The 13,759-nt window shown below is 46.3% G+C and overlaps 1 long non-coding RNA gene and 1 pseudogene across 1 annotated transcript; one reads left to right on the top strand and one right to left on the bottom strand.

The window, feature by feature from the left end:
* Positions 1-13,254, bottom strand: part of LOC112075304 (retinoid-inducible serine carboxypeptidase-like) — a 21,387-nt pseudogene extending 8,133 nt beyond the window's left edge.
* Positions 955-2,802, top strand: LOC112075305 (uncharacterized). Its single transcript, XR_002894960.2, has 3 exons — positions 955-1,044; positions 1,297-1,409; positions 2,462-2,802. It is a non-coding gene; the product is annotated as an uncharacterized lncRNA (long non-coding RNA).
* Positions 13,255-13,759: the final 505 nt, after the last annotated feature.

Below are 13,759 nucleotides of genomic sequence, written 5' to 3'. Positions count from 1 at the left end.
GCCAAGGGCTCCAAGATCAATGTGGTTTTCCAAGCGCAAGGCTCAGATCAATGTGGTTTTCCAAGCGCAAGGCTCAGATAATGTGGTTTTCCAAGCGCAAGGCTCCGATCAACGTGACAATGTTGCCATTGTTTCCCACAGAGTTTTTTTCTTTATACTGTTAAATGAACACCCTCACAGACTGAAGGTGTGTGTAGATTGACCAATCATTTAGTGAGAGATCCTCAAATATTACCTTGTTTATCCACTGAATATATGAATCGCGGAAAAGTTGGTTCCTGTTTGCGTGGGTCAAACATAAACACTCTAATGATTGGTTGACAATATGCAGTCGTGGCTGCAGGCGATGGCTGGCAGATGAAGTTGAAGAGCAACTGCAGAAACTTCGTGACCTTTGATCACATTCTTTTTTTGTTGTAAACTTCATGTAGGTGTAAGTCTGACCATTTTTTATCCCCATAATGCAACACACACTTTGAAAGGCACAGACTTGACAAAAGTGATCCGCTTGAAGGCGGATAACTAAGGCCTAGGGGAGGTGAACAGTGATGCATGTTGGGTAGTGTAGCTCTCTGACCTCTCCCCATCGTCCTCCAGTCCCTGCTAGATGACTACGGCCTGCGGGAGGTGACCAGTGCAGCGGAGGCGGTGAAGCAGGCGGTGGATCAGGGGCAGTACCTGAAGGCCACAGAGCTCTGGTCTGTCACTGAGAGTGTCGTGAACAGGTCAGTTTTATGTGTGTTGTGTGAATCACGAGGTGTCGTAAAGGTCATGTGTGTGTGGTGTGAATCACTGAGGTGTCGTGGAACGTCAGTGGTGTGTGTGTTGAATCACTGAGGGTGCGTGAACAGGTCAGTGGTGTGTGTGTGTATCAGATGTCTGATCAGTCAGTGTGTGTGTGTTCACTGAGTGTCGTACAGGTCAGTGTAACCATGGTCATTCAGCTCCGTCTGATTTCAGAACACAAACGGAGTCAACTTCTACAACATCCTCACCCAGGAACCTGATGAGAAGATGTCCTCCTGCCTGGAGAAGGATACCTCTGTAAGATGCCTTTTCAGATCCATCTTAAACGAGAGAATAAAAAAAGGTTTATTTGAACATCCTGGTACATATATGCAGAAAAACATCATAAAATGTGATGTCATACAATATTTAAAACATAGGTAAAAATTTGATACAAATTATACTGTCTGTGAAAAGATGGTCCTTACTAGCCTGAAAAATACATTCTTCTAAGATTACACCATCACTTCCTGTTTTAAGTTGGTTTACTTTCCGTGGTCCCTCCCACAGCCCTGCTGATGCGGCACCACATTAGCCCCTCTCACCGCCAATCACTGAGCCAGTTGATGACGGGCCAATCAGGAAGAAGCTGGGAATCATCCCTCAGAACGTCACCTGGGGAGGTAAGACGCTGCTACTGGTCAAAAATGTATTCATTTAAAAAGTGACTTTTTTGTTTTAAAGCTGCAATATGTAACTTTTTTGCAACCGCGACAAATTCACATAGAGGTATGTTATTGTTAAAGGAATTTTATTCCTATGTTTATCAACCAATTCAATTAAAACACTCTGCCCATACATAAGATTTGTAAGATACTTATCAGCATAAAATGGGCAGAAACCAGTCTCAAAATCAATCAATCAATAGCGTTTATTCTCGAGAGTACTGATCAATAATACATTTTACATCAGGTTATATAATAAGATGATGTCATAGGTTTAATGTCCATCCTCCTCTCGGATACAATGGCAGTATAGTTAGAGTTCTCATTACTGTCTGCCACCTGTTAAACTATCTGCAACCAACCCAAGGTCTTTCCCCTCCTGGGTAGAGACATCGTTCTAGCCTGTCTGAAGATAAACCCATTCTTTCTAACAAGGAACACATAACATTCAACATTATGATTATAATAAGATTCATTCTTACAGTATATAAATAGTATTTGTTTAGTTATAATTCTAAGTCAAATGTATACATATTTTAGTCATTAAACACAAAAATCCCGTAACAGTTATAAATCTGTCATTCTACTTGAAAGGAAGTCTAAGAAGCGGTAGATCTATTCTATGTGTCCTAATTTCTATGCTTCACTTTCTTAAGTTTCATTTTTGCATCTTGTACTTTCGGTTCTGTACACCAGCTTCAAACAGCTCCAATACAATATTTTTTGTTATGGAAAAGCTATTTCACCGCGCTTTAAGATGGTACAAGGATTCTCTACACAATAACTGATTTTTTTTTGTCACAAACTGAAATTAGCCGAACTATTAAAAAATAAATGTGTAACAGGAAATGGTTGCATATTGCACCTTTTAGAAATAAATGTGCCCTCACTCTCCTCACCCCTTTTTCTCTCCTCTCTGACCTCTATCTCTTTAATCTCCTCTCCACTTCTCAATCTCTCACATTCTGGTTTACTCTCTCACCTCCTTCCCTCTTACCCCTCCCCTCTAGGTCAGGCTGAGGCAGTGTTCAGAGCATGTCAGGTGACTTCATGAAGCCAGTGGTGGACGTGGTGGATCAGCTGTTGGATGCTGGGGTCAACGTCACCGTCACAACGGACAGCTCGACCTCATAGTGGACACCATGGGTCAGTGATTTCCCCTAACTAGAGTTGTTTACAGGCGGGGGGCACAGAATCAGCATCCAACACTTACATTTTGTAGTGAAATCCGTTGACGCATAAACAGTGTAGACCGAGGAGGTTATAGTCAGGGCTGGGTAGGTTACTTTCTGAATGTAATCAGTTACTAGCAGCTTGATGTTTTGTATTGTACTTTTATTTATTTTTTATACTACCTGTCCAAAATTAATCAGTAACGGAACTTTTGGATGACCCAAACTCTAATGTAATCTGATTACTTTCAGTTCCTTTTAGATTACTTCCCATAAGAGGCATTAGAAGAAAGACAAAATTAATATCACCAATTGAATGACATCGGATCTGTTTACATCGGATCTGTTTACACCTGATTGATATCCAGATAGAATGGGTCCCTCATTACCTCAGGAGGTGGTCAGGAAGATCCGATCACAATGTGTCTTAATCGTTTACACCTGTCTAAAAATGTGGAGCAAGATCAGAACAAAAGACACATGTTAGAACCAGCTATAAACGGGGCTAGGAGGACTGATTGTCATTGCTCTCATGGCATGCTTTGACCGAGCCTTGCGCTTGGAAAACCACATTGATCTGAGCCTTGCGCTTGGAAAACCACATTGATCTGAGCCTTGCGCTTGGAAAACCACATTCGTGTCCAACTTTCGGCTGTGGCAGATGCACCTCCCCTTTCATCTACAGTCAATTGCTTTAATCTTACCACTCAAATGCACCCAGGTACTGTAGAGTGGAGGCAATGGGGACAGTCAGAACTACACTACCCAACATGCATCATTGTTTACTGTTCACCTCCCCCGGGCCGTAGTCTTCTAGCAAGGAGGCTTGTTTGACATTACAGGTGACTGCAGATTGACTGATCTACAAATCACCTTGCATCATATAACTACTCATTTATTATCTGGGACTGGAGAGTGAAAGTCAATGTGAAACAACTACACTACCCAACATGCACTGTTCTCCTCCTCCAGGCTGTAGTCATCTAGCCGGGAGTGGAGGGCAATGGGGAGACAGTCAAAGAAGAGAAAAACTACAATAGCTAGGTACCAAAACAAGCTGCATTTAGTTCTCCAGACTTTAAACCACCCAGTCTGCAGAAAGAACTGCATAGAATGCAAAACCCAGCAATATAAAGCACATGTGCCTGGAAAAACAAAAAACATGGAAAACGCATGTTACTAGGCTGTTTGTGTGTGTGTGTGTGTGTGTGTGAGAGAGACTCACCATGGTGTACAGATAAGGACCCCAGGTCATAACAGAGTCTGCAGATAAAGAGGAGAAGAAAGTTTGCTTTGATGTTCATTAMGCACCAAATGGGACAAAAGCAAAATGGAAAAAGGGAGGGACTACCTGGACTTGTCCAATACAGTGGTGCCATACMGAAAACTACCCAGGATTARASASTCAMTAAGGAACACACTGGTTAGCTAGCCAGGGGTGGAACAACGCAGAAGCAACCGGGCTGAAAKCGAGAGGGGACCTACATTGAACTTCTCCAATAAGAAATGCTTGTTCACGTTGCAAAACAGTTTGCTAAGGTGTGCACTTATAAACACACCCCAGGTGACTTTGACCTGAACAGTACAACAACCCTCTCATGCATGAAGCTGTACCGAGCCATCCAGACAAGGTTTTACAAGAGGAGGAAACTGCAGAGGTAGATGAACTGTTTGTTCAGTCAGTCACATGACCACACAGGGAACAACAGCTGAGTACCAAATTACACCTTATTCCTGTTAGGCCACTACAGTTGACCAGGGCCCATAGGCCTCTTGACTTAAGTAGTACACTATATAGGGAATAGTGTGCCATTTGGTACCCAGCGTATTCACGTGTGGTTAGTGAGCCTGAACTGGACACTAGTGGTAAATCTCAGGCGTTTCAGGGTTAGAGTAGACTTTCTGTCCAATACAGTGTTGTAATAGAAGTGGTTGAAGGTTCTATATCATCATTATCTGATACGACACAACGGAAAAGAGACATGTTCTGAACGTTCCTCTAAGCGGGTGTGGCGAACGCTCTCTAAGTGGGTGTGCGGACGCTCTCTAAGTGGGTGGTGGGACGCTCTCTAAGTGGGTGTGCGGACGCTCTCTAAAGTGGGTGTGCTGTGACGCTCTCTAAGTGGGTGTGCGGACGCTCTCTAAGTGGGTGTGCGGGACGCTCTCTAAGTGGGTGTGCGGAGCTTCAGTGGTGTGCGACGCTCTTAGTGGTGTGTGCGGACCGCTCCTAATGTGGGTGTGCGGACGCTCTAAGTGGGTGTGCGGACGCTCTAAGTGGGTGGCGGACGCTCTAAGGGTGTGCGAGCGGCAGCTCTAAGTGGGTGTGCGACGCTCTAAGTGGGTGTGCGGCGCTCTAAGTGCACGCTCTAAGTGGTGTGCGGACGCTTCTAAGTGGGTGGCGACGCTCTCTAGTGGGTGTGCGGCTCTCTATGTGGGTGTTGCGGACGCTCTCTAAGAGGTGTCGCGACCGTAGTGGTGTGCGGACGCTCTAAGTGGGTGTGCGGACGCTCTAATGGTGTCGGACGCTCTAAGGTGTGCGGACGCTCTAAGTGGGTGTGCGGAACGCTCTAAGTGGGTCGTGGACGCTCTAACGTGGGTGTGCGGGACGCTCTAGAGTGGGTGTGCGGACGCTCTAAGTGTGGCGTGCAGGACGCTCTAAGTGGGTTGCGGACGCTGTCTAAGTGGGTGTGCGGACGCTCTAAAGTGGGTGTGCGGGCGCTCTAAGTGGTGTGTGCGGACGCTCTAAGTGGGTGCGGGACAGGACGTGCCGAGCTCTAAGTGGGTGTGCGGCACGTCTAAGTGGTGTGCGGACGCATCTACTGCGGTCGGGACGCTCTAAGTGGGTGTGCGGACGCTCTAAGTGGGTGTGGGAGCTCTAAGGGGTGTGCGGACGCTCTCAAGTGGGTGTGCGGACCTCTAAGTGGGTGTGCGGACGCTCTAAGTGGGTGTGCGCGCTCAAGCTCAAGTGGGTGTCGCGCGCTGCTAAGTGGTGTGCGGACGCTCTAAGTGGCGTCGTTGCGGGACGCTCAAGTGGTGTGCGGAGTCTCTCTAAGTGGTGTGCGGACGCTCTAAAGTGGGTGTGCGGACGCTCTAAGTGGGTGTGCGGCGCTCTAAGTGGGTGTCGGACGGCTCTAAGTGGGTGTGCGGACGCTCTAAGTGGGTGTGCGACGGCTCTCAATGTGTACTTATGTGTCGGACGCTCTAAGTGGGTGTCGGACGCTCTATGTGGGTGCTGGCACTCTAGTGGGTGTGCGGACGCTCTAAAGGGTGTGCGCGACGCTTTAAGTGGGTGTGCTTCGGACGCTCTAAGTGGTGTGCGGCGCCAGTTATCGCTCTATAGATGGGTGTGCGGACGCTCTAAGTGGGTGTGCGGACGCTCTAAGTGGTGTGCGCGGGACGTCTCTAAGTGGGTGTCGCGGGACGCTCTAAGTGGGTGCTGCGGCGGACGCTCTTACAGTGGTGGCGACCTCTAAGTGGATTCGTGCGACGCTCTAAGGGGTGTGCGGACGCTCTAAAGTGGTGTGCGGACGCTTCTAAGTGGGTGTGCGGACGCTCTCTAATGGGGTGTCTCGCCGGATCGCCTCTAAGTGGTTGCGGACGCTCTAATGTGGTGTGCGGACGCTCTAAGTGGGTGTCGCGAGACTTCTAAGTGTGTGCGGACGCTCTCTAAGTGGGGTGTGCGGGCACGCTCTAAGTGGGTGTGCGGACGCTCTCTAAGTGGGTGGCGGACGCTCTAGTGGGTGTGCGGACGCTCTAATGGGTGTGCGGAACGGCTCTAGGTGTGCGGCGCTTTAAGTGGTGTGCGGCACGCTCTCTAAGTGGGTAGTGCGGACGCTCTAAGTGGGTGTGCGGACGCTCTAAGTGGGTGTGCGGACGTCTAAGTGGTGTGCGGACGCTCTAAGGGGTGCACCTAGCGGACGCTCTCTAGTGGGTGTGCGGACGCTCTAAGTGGGTGTGCGGACGCTCTAAGTGGGTGTGCGGACGCTCTAAGTGGGTGTGCGGACGCTCTAAGTGTGTGTGATGGACGCTCTAGTGGGGTGTCGCGTCTAATGGGTGTGCGGCGCTCTAAGGGGGTGTGCGCGACGCTCTAAGTGGGTGTGCGGACGCATCTAGTGGGTGTGCGGGGCGCTCTAAGTGGGTGTGCGGACGTCTCTAAGTGGTGTGCGGACGCTCTAAGTGGGTGTGCGGACGCTCTAAGTGGGTGTGCGGACGCTCTAAGTGGGTGTCGGACGCTCTAAGTGGGTGTGCGACGCTAAGTGGTGTGCGGACGCTCTAAGTGGGTGTGCGGACGCTCTAAGTGGGTGTGCGACGCTTAAGTGGTGTGCGGACGCTCTAAGTGGGTGTGCGGACGCTCTAAGTGTGGGAGCTAAGTGGGTGTGCGGACGCTCTAAGTGGTGTGCGGACGCTTAGTGTGTGCGGACGCTCTAAGTGGGTGTGCGGACGTTAAGTGAGTGTGGGCTTGTGCGGACTCCGTGCTCTGAGGTAAATACTGACCCAGTGGAGAGATCCAAGAGTCTTCCAGAGCCACTCCAGCAAGTTACATTTTAGGGTTCCTTTTTCTACGGCCTAGAGAGAGAACGATGGGTTAGAATAGCAGACAATTCGTGAGTGAGAGAGAGTGACACAACACATTACTAGTCATTAGCATTACTAACAGTCATTTTACAACATGGTACCAGACAATTCTCATTATTATTTATTGTAATGCTGTTAATAATATTACCACCATAAACATATTATTATTGCTTTATCACTAACAGCTAGTATATTCTGGTCTTATTTGACCATCATTGTTACACGTTTCATTGACAATGGAAAGATTTTACTTTTGTGGTGACGAGAGCCTATGAAGTGAAGTCACCGTCAGTTGTGGTTGATGGAGAACAGAGTGCTACATTCCAGGCCAAGATTACAGTTCCGTATTTGACTGGGCCCTTTAAGCTATCACAAGAACAATAAACTGCTCTACCTTTACGACTGAATGGCCTGAGAGGTCAGAAGGCAGTCAGTCAGCATAACATTTGGATCTGCATGGGTTACTGGGAAACACCAGCCAGGCTTGAGAGCCAAGAGATGTTTACCAAAGAGTGTGTATTGAAAGAGAGAAAGAGTCAAGCGGATTGTGTCCCATTTTTTATGACAAACAGAAAATGGCGCCAATAAGCGCAATGACAAAGTACACGTTTTGTTAAACACTATTATTTTATTTGAACCTTTATTTAACTAGGCAAGTAGCTGAAGAACATTCTTTAAAACTGATGGACTCAGGAGTGTTGAGATAACTCGGAGAAATTGATATTTCTCTTCTGATCCTCCAATGTCAGCAAGCATGACGGTATTGCATGAATGCACGCACATTTACCCAACGCTGGCTTACAGGTACGCATTTCAGGTCAGAGATTGTGAAACTTCTGTACTACGAAAATTGTGTTGTGGGAACTTATCCTCATTACGTTGAAATGTGCGGGTTTCTCCAAATCAACGGGACGTTCCCGCTGCCACGTTGTCGAGCAACTGAGCCCGCCTCTTGAGTATCCCTAGAATTACAGGACCTAGCTAACAGACAATCAAAGTCCCTCTAAATGACAGGACCTGCTCACAGACATCAGATCCTATAAATTACAGACCTGCTACAGACCATCATGATCCTATATGAACAGGACCTGCTAACAGACATCAGATCCCTATAATGACAGGACTGCTAACAGACATCAATCCTATAAATGTACAGGAACTGTAAAGACATCACGATCACTAGAATGAAGGAACCCTGCTACGAGACCTCGTCCCTATAATGACAGGAGCTGCTCAGACATCGATCCTATAATGACAGACCTGTTAAAGAAATCAGTCCCAAATAAATACGGAAACTTGTACACACATTCAGATCCTATTAAGTTTACAGGACCGCCTGGCTTACAGGACTCAGATCCCTATAAATTACGAGACTGCTAACGAACATCGATCCCATATAAATTACAGGACTGCTAAAGCCATCGATCCCTACAATTACAGGGACGTGTCTAACAAGACATCAGATCCCTATAATGACAGACTGCTAACAGACATCAGATCCTTAAATTGACAGGACGTGCTAAGACATCAGCATCCCCTAAATGACAGGACCTGCTAACAGACATCAGATCCCTATAAATGACAGGACGTGCTACAGACATCAGATCAAGTTTCTTCGAGGCAAGGCCGCACCTTGAACGAAATTCGCATCTCCTTGGAAACCAAACACGGATCGACGAGAACCTTTCCTACTCAGAGAAACAAATCACCCAGAGGACCCTGTGGAACGCACTGTTGCTCATTCAAGACCAATAGACTGAGTTCACAATACACGCCGGGGAATCAGAGAAATAACTCGAGACAACTCTAATAGACTTTACATTTCCTGGACTGAGAAAGGAAGCGTAGCCAGTTCAGAAGGGAAACCTGAGTGTGGCAGCATCAGCTGATTGCAAGTCTGGTGAATGTATTTGTTGAGTAGGGAATTGTCGAATAAGGAATTCATTTATATTGACCTGTGGAGATTCTCACCTCAATGACTGAGTTGTATTCCGTTATACCCTGCTTATGGTATTCCATTAACTACCTCATTTAGTCGAGTAAATAAAACCTTAAAATTGGCATTCAGTTAATTTGCGAGTGATTGGGTTCTTGATGTTTCAGAGCTTGACGACTTCAGAATATAGTAATTGACTGTTTATTAAGACTATTGTTGATATAGGATTAATGGTTAATAATAACTATCGATAAAGTTTATTCGAAGGTCTTCAATCCAACCCTTAAACGGTGCCCCTCAGATTCATTTGGATAGGAGAACCAAATTAAATAAATCAGATCAATGAATTATTCCAGTCATTAAAATCAGTAAATTATCATCTTGAATATTCATTAGGAAAGAGGCACAACACCTCCCATGTCATTAACGTATATTGAATTGAGAGAGACAGATAGGAACCCATGGTACTGTGCTGACCAGTGTGGGTAGAGGTTTGAGGAAGTAGGCCCTAACTTAGCACCAGTCATTAGTTCCTCTCCATGTCATGCGTGGCTCAACACATGACAGTGAATCTCAGTCTTCAGTTTGAAAACCCGGTTCCATTACCGAGTCAGGTACAACGGAACTACCAGTTTTTCCATGCATGGTTCCTATTCACTTACATACCAAGTGCTAGAACTGGAAAAGGTTTCCCCACAGCAGAGACAGTAGGTTCTCATCCCAAATGGCTCCCCTACTCCCTTTGCAGTGCACTACTTTCGACCAGAGCCCGTATACACTATATAGGGAATAGGATGCCATTGGGGACGTAATTTGTGCCTACCTTGGTGAGTTCCAGTGAGATCGCGGCAGCCATCTTCCCTCCATAGGACTCTGAGAATATGTAGAAGGGCACGCTCTAGAGAAGGCAAAAAATAACAATAGGTTAAAAAAATGTAAATGCATTGAGTAGTTTGAGCCAATACGGCCCTGTTCCAATACTTTGAAATATATCCTTCCTTCTCTCCCTCCCTAAAGGAGACTCCTGGGGTGCGTTCAGTTCGGTTCAACATTTGCGTGACTGTTTGTACTGAATGAAACGTTTCCCCAGAAACAGAGCCTTTGAGGTATGTTTTCTCCTGGTTGGTGTGGTGTGACCATTTGAAAATCGCAAAACTTGTGCAGCACAAACCACACAGGAGTTTAACCCAAAAAAAATCCCATGACTGAAACTTCCTGATCTGGCCTCATTTTAGATTTGGTTCATTAAGAAATGCTAGCGGCCATGACTGAATTCAAACACGCGTTGGTTTCAGGGTATGGTTTGATGTGGTTGTCGTGTGTGTTCGCACGTGGAAAGAGTTAGCCAAATTATTTTGCCGATTGGCTTTAACCGGCTGGTGTGCGACCGTGGCAAAATTGGTTCGACTTTGCCCATCGCCAAGGCTGGTTAGGGCTGGTTAGGGCCCGTCAAATTCCCTGATGTAAATGAGACAATATTTAAACAATATTTTAGTTCTCATTAAATCCTTTCAATATTTGTATATGAATTTCTACAATTTATAGATGGTTTAAGGTTTAAATAATTGAAATATGGAGCTATTGGAAATGTAAAAAATATTGTCCCATGTACATTGTGTAATTRACCGATAGTGCCCAACTAGCCCCATAGGAATATCCAAAGTAAACCCACATTTACCACWGCCATTACAATTGGGTTGCATGCAGCTGCACTCTGAATTGATGATTACTTGTGTCCTGCCAGCTGTGGGCAGGATTGAAACAAACCCAACATTTATTTACGTTGTGATGCAGTCACGACCACAAGTCTCACAAAACTATTTTGAACGAGACCGGCTTCGTCAAATTATCCTATACACACTTGGTAGTACATTGTGACAGTAGAATCAATGTTTGACTCATATCGATGCCACAGGCTGTTTCCTAAATGAGAAGTCGTTTTTTAGGGGCAGTTGCTCTTTAAGTCGATCTCAGCTCGAGGGTCACGTCGGGATTTCGAAATTCAGAGGGCCGCACAGATTATTTTATGATCGATTTGTTAGTCAAAATCAAATTTGCGGGACAGAAAATTAGCAGTTATTTGAAAATATATAAGTCCATCATCATTTCTCCATTCTTTCTATGTTGTTTAAGATGATCCAGCTGTGGCCTGGAGGTTTTCTCGCTTCCTTCTTCTCCCCAAATAATAATCCCCTAAAAATATATATTTTGTTTTTACTCAAACCTCCCGCATCATCCACATGACGGAAATCCGTCCCAGTGACGAGAACTTTAACCCTGCCGTACACAATCTCCCTCTGTGTCTCCATAATCACAACCGTTCTCCAACTGCGTCCTTACAGTACCTTTCCACTGAATTAAAAGTTGAACCCCGTTCTTCAACTGGTCCATACAGTACCGTTTCCACTGAATTAAAAGTTGAACACCGTTCTGAACCACCTGGACTCTTCCTCCGTTTGAAGAAACTGTTTGAGCAGGACCACGCATGTCGGAGGCGACCGTCGCACGTCAGTAGCGAAGGCCTCGTCTGAGTCCGTGTAGCTGAAGCCTGTTCCCACGGGTTACAACAAACAATACACTGGAGTACTGAACCTGCAGGGGCAAAAACACACACTGTAAACACTGACATCCAGTTTCCATTGATGAGCCGTGTGTGTGTGTGTGTGTGTGTGTGTGTGTGTGAGGTTTACCCAGGAGTTTTTCCTAGGCTCAAGGTCTCTGTCCAGGGCCGATCTCTTCAAAGTTCCCAAAGCACAGCCTGATCCTCCCGGGCCTCCCTGGAATGGAGACATGTACCACTATTAGAGATACAGGGGAGGGAGGGCTGGTAGATAATGTATCTCTTTACAGGGGGGAGGGTGCGTAGATAATGTAAGAGATACATTATCTACCAGCCCTCCTCCCTCCCCCGTAAGAGACACATCCTCTACCATACCTCCCTCCCTCCCTCCCCCTGTAAGAGACACATCCTCTACCATACCTCCCTCCCTCCCCCTGTAAGAGACACATCCTCTACCAGCCCTCCCTCCCCCTGTAAGAGATACATCCTCTACCATACCTCCCTCCTCCCTCCCCCTGTAAGAGTCAAGATACATTATCTACCAGCCCTCCCTCCCCCTGTAAGAGACACATCCTCTACCAGCCCTCCCTCCCCCTGTAAGAGATACATCCTCTACCATACCTCCCTCCCCCTGTAAGAGTCACATCCTCTACCCTCCTCCCTCCCTCCCCCTGTAAGAGTCACATCCTCTACCCTCCTCCCTCCCTCCCCCTGTAAGAGTCAAATACATTATCATCCATCCTAGATAGGTAAGACAGTCGTATAGTGTAAGGCACAGGAGGCTGCTGACGGAGGACGCTCATAATAATGGCCAGAAAGGAGTGAATTGAATGATATCAACCACCAGTTCCGCTCCAGTCATTATCATGAGCCTGCCCTCCCCAATTAAGGTGCTACCAACCACCTGTGGTGTAAGGTTACCCACTTGTGCTAGGTAAGAGTCATGTAGTGTAAGGTTACCCACTTCACTTCTAGATAGGTAAGAGAGTAGTGTAGTGTAGACTAGTGTAGTGTAAGGTTACTCACCTGCAGCCACATCACGAGAGGCAGCTGGGAGTAGCTGGCGGACGGGCTGTCTGCATAGTAAAGCCACCAGAACATATGTGCCCCCTCGCGGACGTCAACATAGCCCCAGGATTCTTTGATTTTAGGGATTCGAGAACCCTGATACAAGAGTTGGAGATTTGGAGACATTGAAATTACGTTATTAAAAATTCTGCGTTTGGTCTTAAAATGCAGTCTAATGGCAAAATCCCCAGCCCTGATTGCTGCAGCAGATGTCGTGGAACAGCGCAGTGGGGGGTTTCTGATCAGGAAAACGTCAGCATTGTAGCTTGCCAACTTTTCTTTCACATTTAACCTAACATGAAACCCGACCAAGTAAAGCAAATAATGGATTTGATCAATTTGATTGCTGGAGCCCGAGTCACCGTACTTAGCGGACTAAACTCTTGAGTCACCGTCGTGATTTCAAGCAGTTTGGATATCGGCGCAGTTTGTATTCAAACTGAATTGAACAGTTATTGAAACGCCGATATATCGGACACAATCACTCGACATAGCAAACTACTACCTGTATCAATTGCCACGACAAGTAGCAACACAACGCTGCAAGCGCTTGTTTTCGTCAACCCCATCATCCCGACTTGTTCACAAGAACTTCACAATGACAACACTTTTCATTACACTATTGTGTCACGTCAGACTTAGTCACATGACTGACCGAATCCTCAGCTGACAGAATATAAAATGGGGAGAGGCCATCAGGATATTTAGAGCCAATCAATGAGCATTGTGGAGCTAGCCACGCCTACCCCCGCCTTGAATTGTGTCAAAATAAAAGTCCCGGGCAAAATGTCCTGTGAATTTTCCATATTAAAAGCCACGGAACACAGGAGGTATAAACAGAAGATTGACCAAGAAAAATACATTTATTTATCAAGTAAAGAAGCAATCATGGTTTTATACTTCTGCCGGAGGTCAAAAGAGTAATCAAATTAATCAATCAATATCAACCAATCAAACCTCCAAATCATGTGACGATTGAGCAGTCTTAGAGTGAGCA

This window comes from Salvelinus sp. IW2-2015, unplaced genomic scaffold (genome assembly GCF_002910315.2).
Source record: "Salvelinus sp. IW2-2015 unplaced genomic scaffold, ASM291031v2 Un_scaffold3077, whole genome shotgun sequence".
Taxonomy (NCBI): Eukaryota; Metazoa; Chordata; class Actinopteri; order Salmoniformes; family Salmonidae; genus Salvelinus; species Salvelinus sp. IW2-2015.
The sequence above is the reverse complement of the archived record's forward strand: the minus strand, read 5'-3'. Positions and strand labels throughout refer to the sequence as shown.